The 17,560-nt window shown below is 51.3% G+C and overlaps 1 long non-coding RNA gene across 1 annotated transcript; it reads left to right on the top strand.

The window, feature by feature from the left end:
• The first annotated feature begins 4,600 nt into the window (after positions 1-4,600).
• LOC308256326 lies at positions 4,601-12,074 on the top strand. The gene is made up of 7 exons (XR_013961444.1): positions 4,601-5,158; positions 6,096-6,290; positions 7,247-7,390; positions 10,717-10,786; positions 10,915-11,098; positions 11,250-11,369; positions 11,458-12,074. It is a non-coding gene; the product is annotated as an uncharacterized lncRNA (long non-coding RNA).
• The last annotated feature ends 5,486 nt before the right edge of the window (positions 12,075-17,560 follow it).

Below are 17,560 nucleotides of genomic sequence, written 5' to 3'. Positions count from 1 at the left end.
AGCGTATTACCTTTACATTCACTGTTTTCATTTATTTACTTATTTTTTTAATCCTAACCCAAGGATATTTTTCCCATTGATTTTTAGAGAGAGTAGAAAGGAGGGAGGGAGGTGAGGGGGTTGGGAGAGAGAGACAGGCAGACAGAGAGAAAGAGAGAGAGAGACATCGATGTGAGAGAGACACATCAATTGGTTTCCATCTGCACACGCCTCCACCGGGGCCGGGTATCGAACCTGCAACCTAGGTATGTGCCTTTGACGGGGGATCGAACCCACCACCCTTCAGTGCTCAGGTGGACGCTCCAACCAGTGGGCTCCCAGCCAGGGCTCACTGTTTCTACTTGAAGCGGCCCACTCTCCTGCCCTCTTCCCCTCACCCAGACTCCTCAATGCCGGGAACGGGCAGAGTATGCCAGCCTATTCCACATATTATTAACTCTAGCAGAAAATGAGGAGGTCCCTGACCCGTTCTGAAAATGGCATTTTGGAGGAATTTTGCCAACCAGCATGATTAGGTCAGCACAGCACCGCTTCCTGCACTTGGCACAGTAATGGAGAGCTGAGAGCTGGGTTGGAGGTTCTGTTTTCCAAGGGGCTAGTGTGGGTTCCTGCCACGAGGAAGGCTTCACCATCCCTGGGTCTGTGCGAATTAACTGCACAGTGTGTGCCACCTCCTGAGCCCCAGGTGGGATGAGCGTGGTGATGGCGAAGAGCACCCTCATTCTGAACCAGATTAACCGCCGCCTTCCCAAGCTGGTGATGGAAATCCCAGCTGGCACCCAGGGACCTGATGGAGGGGCAGTGAGGGTTGGCTGTGTCCTAAAAACCTACCTCTTACAGGAAAAAGCGCTGGTTTGCAGCGAAAGCCTTTGTGACATTTATCAAAAGAAAGAAAGGGCATTCCAGAGAACAACCAGACCAGGCCTCGCCCAGTACTTCTCAGCCTCTTCAGTCTCAGCTGGAGCCCCTGGAGGCCACCCCATGCAACTCAAAGTGTTCAGAAGAGCAAGAAGCCCGCTGGGGGCGCAAGGGAAAAGGTAGGAGGGGCGGACCTGGCTGCAGGCAGGATGTGAAGGGGAGCATCTCAGGTCACCCTCAGGGACAGGGGAGAACCAAGGACACTGCATGCTTGGTGTTCAAACGTGTGTGTGTGTGTGTGTGTGTGTGTGTGTGTGTGTGTGTGTAGGAGCCTGAAGGGGGAGTGCTCCATACATGCACAACTGCCTCCTGAGGTATGTGAACACCCAAGTAGAAAATGTAAACCCCCATCAGTGTTGCTGCACTTCCGTCCCAGAACAATTCAGGTCCTTTAGCATGAGGAGCCTCTCGCATCATGGACACTGTGGTAGGGACTCGACTATCCAGAGCTGAAGTCCACACAGTTGCCGCAGAGACAAGCTCCACCGCGGTTGTGTTTGGGGTTCCCGGTTTCCTCCAGGCCTACAATAGGCCATTTCTGTAGGGAGCTCCACGGTGCATTGAGCGCGTAATGGACAGCGGCAAGGTCTCCAGCAAGGCCTCCTGTGGCTCTGATCGTTCTGTCACTTTGAAAAGCGGGTCTGGTTTTCTCCTCAAACCTGATCTGGCCTTGAGTCCTGCCACCACGGGGTGCACTGTACTCGTCCTTCAGGGCTGACGTGTGGAGTTGCCTTAGGTCTGAAGTGGATTTCTAGTTGCATGTGCTGTATGTATTTCATGGAATCTAAGAGGCTGTCAGGACAAGGGTGCTCACATAAAAAGAAGATCAATGGGTTGTGGCAGTGACGATTTGTCAGAATTGCCACCTGGCCGACAGGCTCGAAGCTGCATCCTGATTTCAGAGATGTTAAGGTTTGGGAGAGGGCCAAAGCGCACCTTACTTGCCTTAAACATGGTTTAGTTTTCAATTTACTTTTAAAAATCATGTCCTGCATGACTTACCTATAAGCCTGCCAAACGTGCTCCCTGAGAATTTAAATTTATGAAGGACACCAGGACTTCCTGAGACCAGCCCATGCCTGGGCCACTCGGGCCCTCTCAGGGGCGGCCGTGACAGCACCGAGAGCCCGTGACCAGCCGCCTTCTGAGTGTGACCTGTGCACACACCTTTCTGGGTGACATTCACCACTTGAGGTCCTGGTGTGTCCCTCGAAACGCAAAAAACCAAGTGTGCACACGCATCATACCAGTGTTTGGGACTCACGCTTGCATTCCCAGTCTTTGCAGGAGTTGATTAGGTAAAACGCTCATATGCAGGTAAATGAGTTTGAAACTTATGAACATTGATGTAGAGGCGTCTGTTGCCTCGGGTTTTCATTCAGGCTACATAATTTTTTTTACATTCACCACCTCCACTTGTGTTATTGTCTAAGTTGACTTAATGAACGATAATCATCCTAACTGAGCTAGCAAAACATTCAGAAAAAAGATGCTTGACTGCCCTGGCCAGTTTGTCTCAGTGGTTAGAGGGTCGGCCCTCGGACTAAAGAGTCCAGGGTTTGATTCTGGTCAAGGGCAAGTACCTGGGTTGCAGGCTCAATGCCGGGCCCTGTCGAGGTGTGAGGGTGGCAGCTAATCGATGTGTCTCTCTCACATAGATGTTTCTCTCTCTGACTCTGTCCTTCCCTTCCACTCTCTCTGAAAGAAAAAAAAATATATATATATCCTTGGGTGAGGACTAACAAAACAAAACAAAAAAAAACAGCTGTTTGGATCCGTGAATGAGCAGGTCAGTGGTGGATATTAGTAACATTGCATGGCTGCTGTTTCTGGGCCCAGCACCTTTTCGGTAGTTTCACATTTTATGTCTCTCCTTTAGTTCCAACTGCCATGTGAGGCAGGCACGATTCCTATCCCCTTTGCAGGGCTGGGAAAGTGAGGCTTGACAAGGTTAAGCACTTGCCCAGAGAATAAGGGGCGGAGCTGGGATCCGAACCCAGGTCTGACAGATTATGGAGCCTGAACTCTTCACCACTGTGAGCACTGCCTGCAGTTAAAGCTGCTTTGGTCCCTGAAGGTGCTGACCAAGCCTGGGGCACCAGCATTGCATAGTGGGTCCCTGTGGTGTGAGCTGTGGCCACCAGGTGGTGCTGTGGAGAGAGAAATAACAGAGGTCCTGCCATGGACTTGAATCCGAAATCAGAAATCAGATAAACCAGTTATGCCCATGTATGTGACATGTTCAGGAAGTTGGGCCAATTTTCTGCTCTGATAAGACTCCAGAATTCAAAGGTCATGAAGTGTAGGTTTGCAGGAGAGAATGCGTAGGGATCTAAATGGGAATAATTCTTGATGTTGACAGTGTTTTGGTATGAAAAAGAGGTATTTCAAACTGATCCTTCCATAAGAGGCTGTTCTAGATGTACTAGGATTATCAGTGAGCAGCTCAGGTAGACTATCCTGTTGCAGCAGCCAGAAGCATTCCAGGAAGTGTCCCAAGGTCTTTGAACAGGAGCAGGAGTTAGTTGTGTGCGAGCCAAGTTGTCAGGGAGCTTGTCATTAGGGCGGAGGAGTAAGGAAAACCAGGTCCTAAACTAATAAACATCCTTATTTAATAATTTAACACATTGAAATTGAAAAATAGTCTAAGGCATCAGCTCCTAGAGCAATATAGAATTCTCCTCACGTGCTCAGTAAAGCGTTGGCACCAGGATGCCATTAAACGAATTAAGTGGAGTCAGGGCATAATGGTTTACCGAGTCCTGATTCTGGTTGTGCCGTGGGTATAGTTTCCAACTCTCCTGGGAGGACAGGACTCTGATCTCACAAGAACATTTAGCTAACGTAGTCATTTGTCATTTACTCATTTCATTTATTTGCTGTTTTGTTTTGTTTTTCCTTCCTCTCTTGTGTAATCCGGGGGATAACAATTTAGCAACTCAGCGCAAAAGGAGTCGCCTTTGGAAAAGCGGAAGCGAGGACAAGGCCAAGTCTCCATCTGGCCGCCCCGCCCGCCTTTCTCTACAGGACTGAGTGTCTGGCCTTTCTCTGACATCGCACCCGCTTCTAACTAGCCCCTCCCTTTCTCAGACACTGGGATTTCTAATCCTTTCCCTTCAGCAGTGTCTCAAGATGTATCCTCCTTCATGGCTGAAATTCAAACAAACAAACAAACAAACAAACAGAAAAACAGTAGTTAAAGGCCAGATGACCCATAGCGGACTCCTCCTCCGGACACAAATTCCAAGCCAAGCTTTAAGTAGCCAACGTGGATTCTGACTTCAAAGGAGACCAGTTGTCACAGCCTCTGGACCGTACTCCAGCGCAGCACAGTGTTAGGGGAGCCTCGGGGCATCCACGCCCAGGTCCCTGGGCCAGGGTGTCCATGCTAAGTGAGTCCCTGGGCCCAGTGGCACCCCTGCCCTCGCACCTGCAGGCTTGGAGACCATGCCCCTGTGCAGGGCAGAACTGATCAGCGGCTGCTAGGCTTCCAAAACTCTGTGGACCCTGTCAAGTGAGATTTTTTTAAGACTCGTTTTTGGACAGCTAACTTTAAATCTGCTGCCCTTTTCTCCACTTCCTGTGTCAGAGCACAGAAGCTTGGCTTTTGCGGAGCAGTCCCTTTTTAGATGTGTTCCGTGTTTTGAAGAATTTACTGCCCCACTCAGCATCTCAAATAATTGGATCGATGTTGCCGAGCCAGGGTTCAGCCCAGAGTGACGCTGTAGGACCGTGCTGAGGTCCTCTGAAGTCTTGGATGCTGCTGTGAGGGCAGCAGTGGACAGACAGGACATCAGCTCACAGTCAGCATCAGCCGGGAGCGCTGGTCCACAGAGGCCTTTAGCTACTGCATTGTTTTCTGTCTTCAGCCATCCTCGTACCATCTCCATGATTTTGCAAAGTCTGTATCACTGAGTGATTATTTACATACTTTCCCTTGAAACGACTTGGAAAACCACTGTCACTATAAACACAAAGTCACCGTAAAAGAAAACGGGTGACTCTCGCACTGTTCCTGTCAGTTGATGTGGCACTGACTTCCTGGCATGCTCAGCTCTGATTCCTGGGCTGCCACCTGCTGGTCCCCCGCCTGCCTGCCCAGCATGCTGTTGGAAACACAGTCTCTCTGGCCTGGCTGCTGTCTGGCACTTCCGCCTCTGCGCCCCTCCTCACGCTGACTTCACTCAGTGGACAACTGTCAGATTCACCCCAAGAGACTTGAATCTTGCTTCTCATCAAGGTTATCCTTCAGAATCCAAATTTTCCCTTGATTTCAGTTTGCAAGGCTTGGGTGCTTACAACTTCCCCGAGAGTCCAGACACTGGGTAGCTGAGAGCCAGAGGGGTCAGGTCCTAGGAAGGTGTGGAGGGGCCCAAATCCCCACAGTGGGCGTGGCTCCAGGTCCTTAGCCCTCCAGCTGCCTGGAGCAGGACGCTGTGCAAAACAGCCTTGTCCTGATGCTCCGAGAAACTCCAACCGCATTCATTTTTCACTTGTATTTGAAGAGCCCATCCCCTCTCCTAACGAGGTAGTTGAAGGTCTTTTAGGTGTGTATTTCTCCCCAATGTTGGTGTTGTTTTTACTAGTATTTTATTTAACTTTGCCAGTAGTACATGTTCACAGCAGAAAATTCAGGGATTGCAAAAATGGAAGGTAAAAATCATTCTTGAGTCAAAGTCACCATGTAGAGATGAAGACTCCTTAAATGACTGTTAGGGTGACAATGAACTTCTTTCTGCAATCATAAGGGAAGCCTGTTGGCAGGGTGCACATCCTGGACCTTGAGGGCCTGGACCACAGGTTGGGAGTGGTCTTGAGCAGCCACAGGCCAGGTCTTCTTAAGTCAGGGATTGAGTGACACAGCAGGTGGGCCCAGTAGTTAATGTGTTGCACTTTTACCAACATTTTGTTGAGCCTCCTGAGCTCATCCTTTATTTTCTCCCAGCTGCTGGGGGCTCGCACTGTGAGCCATGGTTAGAGCCAGGGCCAGCCTCCCAGGGCCTCCAGCTCAGGCTGCCACCAGGGCCTCCCCTTAGACCACAGCCCGTGAGGCACACAGCCCAGCTCTTGTCCCTGGGCTCCCTGTGCCTGCTGTCTCTGCTTCTAGGCCGCAGTGTGATCGCCCACCTTGGCATGGGAATTGCAGCCCCATTTCTCACTGTCCTTCTCTGCCCCAGGCCCTGGGAACCTAATACCAAAGGGAGTGGCTCCACCCAGAAGCAGCCTTGATGGCACTGATGCCTCCACTGACCCAGCCACCAAGCCCCGGCCATCAGAGCTGGGCTCCGGGGCCTGTTCATCCGCAGCCATCACTACAGCTCCTTCCAGCTCCACCTCCACCCCCACGTCCCGGCGCCTAGACCGCACCCACGGTGAGTCACGGTCCCTTCAAACCAAGAGTGATGAGCATCTCGGCCTGAGGTCCTTCCCAAAGACCCCGGTTCACAGGGGCAGGAGGCGCCTCTCAGACTGAGAGCTGGTCAGCAGGTGGGTGAAGCTGTGGACATGTTTGGTGTCCCACAGACACAGGTTCAGAGCCCAGCTCTACCTATAACTGTGCGAGTTTGGGAAGGTAACTCCGCCATCCGGGGGCCTGGGCCTGAGCCCTGGAACCCACACCACTGCTCAGGAATTGGTGGCACCAAGCGGCTTCATAACGGAGGTGAACCGTCCTTTGGGCTACAATCAGGCAATGTTGGAGGTTTATTCTCCAGGGAGGAGACTTGACAGGGTCCTTGCACTGGAGGCCGGTCCATGGAGTGGAGGGCAGGTGTCCTAGACGGAAAAACAAGGAGGTTCAGGAGGGGTTGACAGGTTGGATGTCCCCCAGATGCCAGTAGCCAAGCGTGCTCGCACCTTAGATGGGATGTTACATCCTCTTCAAGGCATCTGATTAGCGGGAGGCATTCCCAGCAGAGCAGTCTGGTCACATCTTGCCAGAGGGAGCCCATGAGAAGTCAGGGTCCCCGGACACCTGAGGAGCTCCTGCAACACCTGAGACAAACTGATTTGAGAGCAACAGAGTCAGCGGGCATTAGGCACAGAGACAAAAGCTTTAAAATGCCCGTCGTGACCTCAGAGTGAGCCACTTTGCACGGTGAAACCAGACCAGGATGCTATGAAAAGAAGCATCTGGGGAAGAGCACTGGGAAATTTAAAATATGCAACAGCAGGGGAGAAATAAAGCTCAAAACTTAAAAAGACACTCTGCTTCTAACCTAGAGATGAAGAATCCGAGGACAGCAGAAAGAGCTGAAAATGACTGTCCCGGGGGTGTTAGAAACTGAAGAGAAGGGCTTATGATTTTTCATAATCTTACCTCCCACAGGACCCTGGAAGCCATGGCATGCATAACCGTGGTTTGACAAGCCCAGCAAAGACAGACAGGGTCCCTGCCCTCGAGGCTGCCTGGGGCAGCTTCAGGACCTGTCCCCTTGTTTACAAATCAGAAGCACCCCTGGGAGAAGATGAGGTGAGTGAGCACAGGGCAGGAGGCAGTCCCTCTGTGCTCCTGGGCAGACGCTGAAAAGGCAGCCACTCACTGTTGGGTGTCAGGGGCATGGTGCCTTGTGTGGCTGGGGCGGGCTTGCTCCGTGTCCCTTGTGGGCACTCAGCAGTTGGCCCGGTCTCCCAGGCTCTGCAGAGCAGAAGCCCTGCCTGGGCTCCAGAAGGAGCCAGGAGCACCATGTCCCCTGGGCCTGCCAGCGGCCTGTGTGGCTCCAGGCCCAGCCCTCCAGGCTAACCCTCGGGCTGTCTCAGCCTGGATCCCACCCAGAGCCCAGGCCTGTTTAGACGCCTGCTGACCCTGCCCAAGGGCCCCTCTCACTGCACACCCAGCACTGACCACGGCGATTCCCTGGCAGCCCAGAGCTCACGCTCAGGTGGACCTAGAACTGTCTGCAAAATGGAGACCCTGGTGTCAGTTTGTGGGGGATCCAGGGCTGCTGTCAGAGAACAGCTGGCAGGCCTAAGGCACATGGCATCTTAGTCCTTCTCAGGGAAGAGCAGTGACCGGTGGCCCATGGATACTTGACGTTGCTGGGAGGAGCTGCTGGTGCAGGCTCAGTCTCTAGGGAACCCGCATCCTCCCTCAGGTGGTGGTACTTTCCTTTTCCTTCCTCCAGCCCCTGGAGAGCCCAGGCCCCTGGGAGAGAATTGCTCTCAGGGCCCTGCTTTTGCTGCATCTGGCCCTGGAGCGGGGAGGGGCTCCCGGGACACTAAGTATCAGCTGCCTTTGCTGCATGGCCCTTAGGCCAGGACACTGCTGTCCTTTGGAGTCCCAGTCATTGCGCAGGCAGAAGTGTGACTTAAAGTTAAATCAGATAGAGTCCCGAGTGTGAGGCTGTCCCAGCAGGAGAAAAAGGGAAGAGATAGGACATATAGGCACCTGTTCCCTAAGGACACGGTCCACCCGTCCCTCCCTCCTCCAGGAGCTGGACACGACTACACCTCAGGGGCTGGGCCAGAGTCAGAGGTGGCTGTCTCGCAAAAGGCCCAGGTTTCCCCGTTTATGTTCAGGTCCGCTGAATCTCCAGCCCTATGTTCTCCGCAGGCTAGAATTCAGATGACAGCCCCTGTGAGCGGTCCCTGGAGCTCAAGTTCCCAACCGCAGGCAGCACGGGCCGTGGACGGTGTGTGGTGCCCTTCCGCCTGGGTTATCACACCTGTTTCCATCAACAGTGCTTTTCCTTCAAGCTAAGGCCTGTGTGCAAATCCCACACACAGAGGAGGTGAACGAGGAGGTGTTGTGCTGAAGTGGGAATGGGGACCCACAGTTCCTCAACACCCTTTTCCTGCCTCCCCTAGGGGCCTAAGCATGCAGCTCCTGCTTACCTCCCTCCAGTGATGGGTGTCACTACTTCTGGAGGCTCTGACTCCTCTTGCTGGCAGGAAGCGCTAGTGGCCCAGGCACAGAGCACTGATTGCAGGAAGGTCTCACCTTCCTCACCTGGACTTTAGTTGCCCAGAGCAGCTCCCTGTTGAAAATTTCATCTTAGAAATTGGTGGAAACACTTGCCATCTCAAGTAGGCAGAAGGGAATCAGTGAATGATACCAGCCTTTTCAAACATTAACAGTTGCTTTGGGTTTTTATAATTCCTGAGAACAAAATCCTAGGAGGGTGGGAAGCTAACGTTTTGAATAAAGTGAAAACTGAGAGAGTTTCCATTGGATTCAGCTTCTGAAGTAATCAACAGTAAGTGTAGGAGTGAGCATTATCTCCTCCCTCCCATTGCCTAGAAAGCTCCATGGTGCTGGCATGGACTCTTACAACTTATGGGCAGAGACAGGCTCTGTGGGGAAACAGTGTGAAACCCCGGAGCCCTCACATCTTCTCACTGGGTGGAGGGGAACAGGACAGGAGGAGTCGGCCACCGCTCTTAGAAGTGTCACTGAGGGGACAGATTTATGCCGAATCAGCTGAGGAAAAGGATCTTATTCCTTAGTGTTCTGATTCCTCGAGCTTCTCATATCAAGAGACAGAGGCGAAGGGGTGGGCAGTGCTGGGCTCCAATGGACGGAGGGTTTGGAGCCCGCTGATCTGTGTCACAGTTGCCTTTCAGTGACACGTCCTTTTCCAAGAGGAAGGTGGATGTTTCTGTTCAAGGTTTTTCTTTCTCAAAGAGGGGGCTGGTTCTGCTTCTGTGCTCTCCACGGAACCAAGTACTTTTCGGCTCACCCCCAGCCCCGCTGCTAACAGGCTTTTTCCGAATCCTGCTATTTGGGGAGCGGGCCAGGGCTGGGGAACTGGGTGCCCTGTGCCCCTGTGAGTCCAGAGCAGACTGCTAGGTGGGGCGGAAGCAGAGCTGCTCCTAGCGTGTCCCCGGTTCTCAGTGCAGTTCAGCTCAACACCAGCTGTGTGCAGGGAGGACGGGCACACAGTCCCTGTCCCCAGCTGTGACTGTGCGGTGGGACAAGCCCTGATGGTACACGGGGCGGGGCCGTGGGACTGCGTGTGCTGGGGGCATGGACCAGGAGGGGCGGTCTGCAGGCCTGAAAGGGACCGCCTGCCCTGGCCAGGTGGTGCTGCCCTCCCTGCAGCAGGTGCTCCCCCTCTGATCCAGGGAGGCAGGGAGGGCTGCCCTAGACACGCTCAGGCAGGCACACACCGCAGCCAGGAGGGCGGCTGCCCCACACTTGTCATCGTGAGGTCCATTTCTTTTCCCTTTGGGGCAGCTGTCAATTTGAGACAAAAAGAGGAGAAGCTGAAGGACAGCAAACAGCCACGGAAAGCCAGCATGTTCTTTCCTCCTGAGACCCAGCACATGCCCCTCGGACCCCAGAGGTGCTGCGGCCCCTGGAGCGGGCACAGGCTTCATTGTGCACACGTGGGCGCTCACTCTGCCCTGTCCTGGCTCCCGCCCTCACCAGGTGCCACTGTTCTGGTCTAGGCAGCGTGTTTCCACGTGTTCTAGAAAGCTCCATGTGTCCTAATGGTGGGCTCCTCACCCCTCCAACGCTTTGCTTTCCCAGAGCCACCCCGTTTGGTCTATACCGGAGTTCTGCGTGAAATTTCCTTTGTCAACAACATTGTTTGAGCCCCAGCCCCAGACCGCACATACACAGACGCACAGGCTGTCATCCCGCACAGCCCATGCCCACTGTGCACGGGGCCTGACTCTCAGGGGAGGCGGGTCCCCTCCTGGGGCGTCTCCAGAACCTGCGTATGTCCTTCTGAGGCCGCTCCCTGAGCTGTGGCAGAATCACTCTGTTCTGTCCTCCTTTGCAGACTGGATGGCGTAGTCTGGGCTAGACTGGGTCAGCGGCCCTTTCGGTTCAGGGTGGTCCTTTCCTCTCAGGGTCCCGGCCAGGCAGCTTAAGAGAGCCGCAGGGATGAGTCCAGTGACCGCTCACCTCGCGGCCTGAAGGGTAAGTCGTCCCTCCTTCTGGGCACTTTCCAGTGCCCTTGGATCTCCGCTCCGGGCTTGGTGCTATCTGTGTGATTTAAAGAAGACGATTAGCAAGTTCTTCAAAGCTTGATGGGTTTGCCTCCATAGGGCACACCATGCCGTTTCAGGCTCAGGCCTGGGAGTTTTCACGGATTGGGGTTCAGATCCCTTCTCCTCACTGACCAGCTCTGGGCACCTGGGCAAGCCACCCATCCTCCGAGTCTGAGTTCCTGCAGCTTCCGGAAGGGGACAGGTCCGTGAGTTCCGGTCCATCGTGGTCAGAAGACACGGGGTGAGTGTGATTCCTTTACGATGTTTAAGCTTGTTAATGGTGCAGATGATGGCTGTGTACGCCTCACAGCTGTTGCTAATTTCAGCTTTAGCAGAAGCTCTGCACCTCCCTCCCACATATTTTGTTTTTAAATCCCACTGTGAACTTCTAGAGAATTCCAGCATGTCCTTGACATCCCCAGTGCCAGCCTGGGAGAAGTGTGCTCCAGGTTCTCCAGCAGGGCTCCCTGTGTTCCGTGAGCCAGAGGCAGCGCAGAGCCCACTGGAGGCAGGTGAGTGAGAGTGAGAGACTGACGTGTGTCCCTCTGTGTCCCCTCGCCCGGACACCAGGTTCCTCTGACCCGGCCCTCTTCACCGCAGGCCCGAGAGCTTCCGCAGTGAGGACCTGATGCCCAGCAGGGACACAGCACTCTACCCCGCCCCGCAATGCCAGGACCCCAGGACACACTACCCTCAGCCGCCTGGAGTACCCGCCACCCGGAATGGGCCTCTCCACCAGGAGGCATCCAGAAGAGGGGTGTGGCCCAGCCCCAGGGATGGTCACCCTGGAGGAGTTCCTGGAGGAGCGTGACTGGGCTCCCCCTATGCTGCGTGTGGCCCGGGAGTGCTCTTTCCTCACTCTCCCCTCAGATGGACCTGGACCAGAGGGGAGACCTGGACAGCAAAGTCACAGGGAGGGATGGGATGGGGCTGGCGCAACCTGGCTGCAGAGCTGGCTGGATGGGAACATAACCACTAGCCAGAAAGTGACTGTGCTGGCGGCCCGCCCAGACCTGAGAGGCTGTTCTCTCCATCTGTGCAGAGAGTGGCAGAAATGCTAACATGAGGGGTAAGCCATGCAGTCTCTCTTGACGCTGCCACTGGGAAGGAGGCGGTCCTAGTCCATCTGTCAATAAACGGGCAAGGCTGTGCTGCAATGACACTTTACTTACGGACATTGACCTTTGAATTCCATAGAGTTTTCACAAAAGATCGTTTAAAACATTTCTTTTAATCATTTAAAAATGTAAAAACACTGCTTAACTCACAGGCCATACCAGAGCGAGTGGCAAGTCCTAGCCGGCTTGGCACAGTGGTTAGAGCATCAGCCCGTAGACTGAAGGGCCTCAAGTTGGATTCCAGTCTAGGGCACATATTCAGTTGCAGGCTCGATCCACCAGTCTTGGTCGGGGCATGTGCATGGGGCACCCAATCATTGTGTCACTCTCACATTGATGTTTCTCTCCCCCTCCCTCCTTCCCTTAACCCCTTCTACTTTCTCTAAAAATTAATGGAAAATATATCTCCTCAGTGGAAGGTTAACAACAACAACAAAAAGAGAGAGAGTGGATGTCAACGGGCCTATAAAAAGTCCCAGCACAGTCTGGCCTGTGCCAACAAACTCTTCCATCCATCCACCTGCTTCCATTTTTGAGCACTTGCCCTGCGCCTCCCTGGGCTTGACACTGGGAAAATGCAAATGCAAAGGCCGCAAACCCCGGAGACTGGAAATAAGGAATGCTATCAAGGCCACTCATGCTGGATGGAGACATTCGGGCCCTGTCTCTGGAGCCCAGCCTACTGTGGTGGTTTTTGTGGCCAAGAAAGACAGCGATCGGTGCAGCGTCTCAGATCAGCGTTCCATGAGCACAGGCCAAAATTAACCATTTTCTAGGTCCTGGAAGGTTCTAGAAGGCAGTTGTACTTCATTTTAATTAAATGAACTAAATGAACTGGGTGCTGTTCACAAGGCCAATGCCTGATGGTGTTTGCTCCTGCCAAGAACTGGATAGTTCTTGGTTGAAGCATCTGCCCCCTGGTAGTCAGTGCGCATCATAGCAACTAGTGGAATGGTCATATATATATATATATATATATATATATATATATATATATATATGAGGCCCAGTACACATATTCATGCACACTGAAAGGAAATTAATTAGAAGAAATATTTTAGAGTCTGGGGAGGGACCATGGGAGATTGGCTGGCTGGAGAGGGACTGTGGGTTTTGCTCCAAGGTGTGTCTGGCCATCTCGCCCAGTCCCAATTGGCCAGACCCCACCAGCAAGAGGGGTCTCCTGCAGTACCTTATCTACACAGAATCTACCGTGTTTCCCCGAAAATAAGACAGTGTCTTATATTAATTTTTGCTCCCAAAGACACGCTAGGTCTTATTTTCAGGGGATGTCTTATTTTTCCATGAAGAAGAATACGGTACACATTTATTGTTAAATGAAAATAAAGGAAATTTATTACCTGTATACGGTACGGTAGTACGGTAGTTGTCAACACAAACCAGACAAACTGTGAATCCTACAGTATCAAGAATTTACTCATTTATTCAATGACAATCATGTCATCATCTTCTGGAACATCATCATAACAATCCAATTCCTGAATTTCCTGGTGAATTTCTTGTGACTCCATTTCTTTCAGAATCAGTGGACCAAATCTCTCATGTTTAGCAATAGCACTGTCTTTAAATGAGTACTTCTTGTCAAGGTAGCCTGCTCGCAGTGCATTTGCAATGCAACTGTCAGTGATTTTCTCCCATGAATTCTTCACCCAAGTCACAACTTCTTGCAGTTTAGGTTTCACAAAGTTTCCACGCTGATTTCTCTCCATTCTATTTTCAGTGTAGTCATTAATTTCCATGCGCAAATTGTCTTTGAATGGCTTGTTTCTTGCAATATCAAGAGTCTGGAGATAGGCCGTCATTCCTGCGGGAATCATTATCTGATCTATTTTTCTTTCGTGAAGAAATGTCTTCATGTCTTTAGCGTGGTGAGTGCTGGCTGCATCCCAGACTAGCAGACCTCTTTGGCTCCCTCGCATAACAAGCGGCAGCATTAAATCGACCCACTTCCTTATAACTGCTTGTGTGGCCCAGGCTTTTTCAGTTTCAAGAATAAAAACGCCCAAAACACGTTCAATCTTTTCCTTCTTGCCCTTAGAAATGATTAAAGGTGGGATTTTAGTGCCATTCAGACGAATTGCCAAAATACAGGAAACACGTGCACTTTCGTAAGCAGTGGGGGGAATGTACGCCAAGGAGGCACCCCGCTGTTCAATTGTTGTTTGAGATGATTGGCCCATAAACACTGCAGTTTCATCCATAGCAATCATGTTGGAAAGATTGTATTTAGAGAAGTCAGCATCATCAATAAAGGACTTGAATGCAAGTGCTCGCTTAATAACTTGAGTATCTTCCAACCTAAACAATGTTGAAGATCTTCTTAAAGACAGTTCACTTCGCTGAAGGAAATTATCCAGCCAGTGTTGTGATGCTTTGAAGTCTTCGGGGGCTATGTCAAACTGTGGTGCCACTGCAAGGGCAAATTCTTGGATCTGAGCCCTATTCACAACCAAAGCCTTTGCTCTCCTGTCAACAACCCATTCGCAGATCAGGTCTTCCAGTTCGGAAAATAATGGTTGCCGACCTGATCCACACTTGCGCTTTTTAGCATTTCCCTTGTCCACTTGTTCAATGAGGTTACCATACTCTGCTTGCCATTTTGGGACCAATCGGATACTCAACATCTTCTCTTTGCAGAAAGCAGTAAGATTTTGGCCCCAAGAGTCTTCCACGATTCTTTTCTTGTACTCCACGGAGTAGCTTTTGCTTTTTGCGCTCATTTCTAGGGGTAAAAAAAAAAGGAATTGGGGTATCAAGGTGGGGGAGGGGGATCACTCAAAATGACACAGGGGGGACCAGAGGGGGGAATCAAAATGGCATAGGAGAATCAGAGGGGGGATTACCATTTTAGTAACCCCTTTTGATCTTCCTGTGTCATTTCGATTGTCCCCTCTGATCCTCCTGTGTCATTGTGATTGTCCCCTCTGATCCTCCTGTGTCATTTTGATTGCCCCCTCTGATCCTCCTGTGTCATTTTAAGTGATCCCCCTCCCCCCACCCCTGTGCCACTGAACACCTTCACCAGACATCCCCCCTACCCCTTTATCAGACACTTACCCCCCTGGGGCCTGCCTGGAGACTGTCACTGGGCTTGCTGGGGCCTGGATCTGGGCTGGAGCAGGGTCTGCCACTGACTGAGAACCTTCAGTCATCATGAAGGGTGCCGCGAGCATCAGGTAGTGTCACCAGAGACAGACCAGGACTCACCACCTTCGCCGCGTCCCGTCCGCGCTCTAATCCTCCTATTCTTCTACATGCATCTGCGAAAGTCTCCTCCTCTCTCCCGCCCCCACGCTCACCGCTCACTCCGACCTCCGCTCCACCTCCATACAGCAGTGACATCAGGACTCCGCGTAACGTCACTGGTTGCTAGATGCCAGTCGGGGCGGCCCTAGCGACCAGTTTACGGTAAATTAATTTTCATTCTGAGACAGAGCCTGGGGGCCTTATTTTCGGGGGATGCCTTATATTTCACCCAGAAGGAAACCTGTAAGTAGGTCTTATTTTCGGAGGATGACTTATTTTCGGGGAACACGGTATGGAATATGCACTTACCTTGACTGCAGCTGGGACTCTACTAAAGAGCAGGAGAACTTGTCCCACATTGGTCAGATGTAATGGACACTGTTGAGGACCTTGAATTTTTCTCTCTGCCAGATACATTAAAGAAATAGCTGTCAGCATTGGTTCAGAAATCTATTAAAAGTCATACAAATTATTCTGCAACAAACCTAAAAACTCCATGGGCCAAGCAATGACCTTAGAGACCCCCAAACACTTCTAGGATTTGAGTTTCATGATCTCTGAGATTACTTTCACTTTGAGTCTGAGTCAGCTCCACAGCTTTTTTTGGGGGGTGGGAGAAGGAGAATCAAAATACATTGAATTAACAGCAATGGACTTTTTCTTTTCCTTCCATATTACGCTAGTCACCTACTGCTAAAGTAATGCAGACTTGAATTTTAACCCGTCAAGGGGCTCAGGCATTTCATAACATCTGTGTGTGTGTGTGTGTGTGTGTGTGTGTGTGTGTGTGTGTGTGTCCCTCTCTCTCTCCCTCCTGTCTCTCCTACTAGGTTCTACTTCCTCACTCATTTTAAAACCATGCCACTAATGCCCCAAAATTTCTTCCTGGAGTGGTGCGGAAGACCAGAAACCTGTAACAGGGATCTGCAATGTATTCAACTTACCAACAAGGTCTTTAAAGACAGGGGCTTTTATTTTATATGTGAGGACCAACACAGAGAAGCACCATCAGCACTGTATTCCCATCTCTCCTTCCCCTCCAACCCGCCCCCCTAAGAGCATGCATTTGCCTGCTGTGTCACAGCTCACCGCCTACCTCTGTGTGTGATAAACACAACCTCCTTTCTCCTCAGCCTACTCTACCCTTCCTCAGTCCCTCTCCCCTGTATTTCCAATGCTTTCCCAGCTTGGGTGTGCTCCTTAAAACCTACTCTCTCAAGATAAAGGTCTCAAAATATAACGGTGGGCTGGCTATTATTGTTAAATCTTTATTGTTGAAAGTATTACATGCATCCCCCTTTTTCTCCCATTGACCCATTATAGCCTGCCCCTGCCCCACACCCCAGGCCTCCACCACCCTATTGTCTGTGTCCATGGGTTATGCATAGATGCATACAAGTTCTTTGGCTGATCTCTTCCCACCCACCCATCCACTCTCGCCACCTCTGACATTCGACAGTCTGTTCCATGTTTCTGTGTCTCTGGATCTATTTGGACGGACTATTAGATGACATGAAGGACTAATTGAAAATTGGCAGGTGTGACAATGGTGTTATGGTTAGTTGAGGAACTGCCCTCACTTTTTAGAGACACACTGAGGTATTTGGTCATTAAGACTCTTTTTCTTAAAGTAGGTCAGCATACACAAACTCGCCCTTGACCCAGACCTCCGTCTGGCTAGTTGTGTATCCTCACGGCCATTCAAAGGCAGACTCCTTAACACAGCCTCTACGTCCATGTTCACTTCCTCAGCCCCATTTACTTCCTCCCCCAACTCCTCTCCATCACCTGCTCCCCACGTGTTCTAGCCAAGGTCCCTGTGCAACCCATGAGAAGGGAAGGGATCCTCTCTCCTTGCTCAGGCCTTGGGACTCCAGAAGGAGGCTGACTTCCCTGTAAGCCTCATCCACAAGGAAGCGGAGATTGGAAAACAGTTTTAGAAACTACGACATCCATTCTTAGTTGAGACGGAGGAAAATGGACTTGGTCGCACATTGCTGACGGGGGTGTGAATTCCCTCCTATAAAAGTCTGGCAGAATCTATTTAAAAGTACACATGCTTTCCCCACATGTTTTGAGAGAATCTAGTGAATAAGCACAAATTACATAAGGAGATTCATTGTATAGTTATTTGCAATGGCAACCCCCTGGAAACCAGTTCCATATTCATCAATAGGAAATTAGATGAAGAACTCTGGTATGTATGCTATGAAATATTATATACGTCTTAAAAATAAAGAGGTGTGTGTGTGTGTGTGTGTGTGTGTGTGTGTGTGTAACTGGAGGAATGGCCATGATATGTTATTAAGTAGAAAAAA

Source organism: Plecotus auritus (assembly GCF_963455305.1).
Source record: "Plecotus auritus genome assembly, chromosome: 8".
In the NCBI taxonomy this organism is placed as follows: Eukaryota; Metazoa; Chordata; class Mammalia; order Chiroptera; family Vespertilionidae; genus Plecotus; species Plecotus auritus.
Note: the sequence above shows the minus strand (reverse complement) of the source record. Positions and strands in the feature narration are given on the sequence as shown.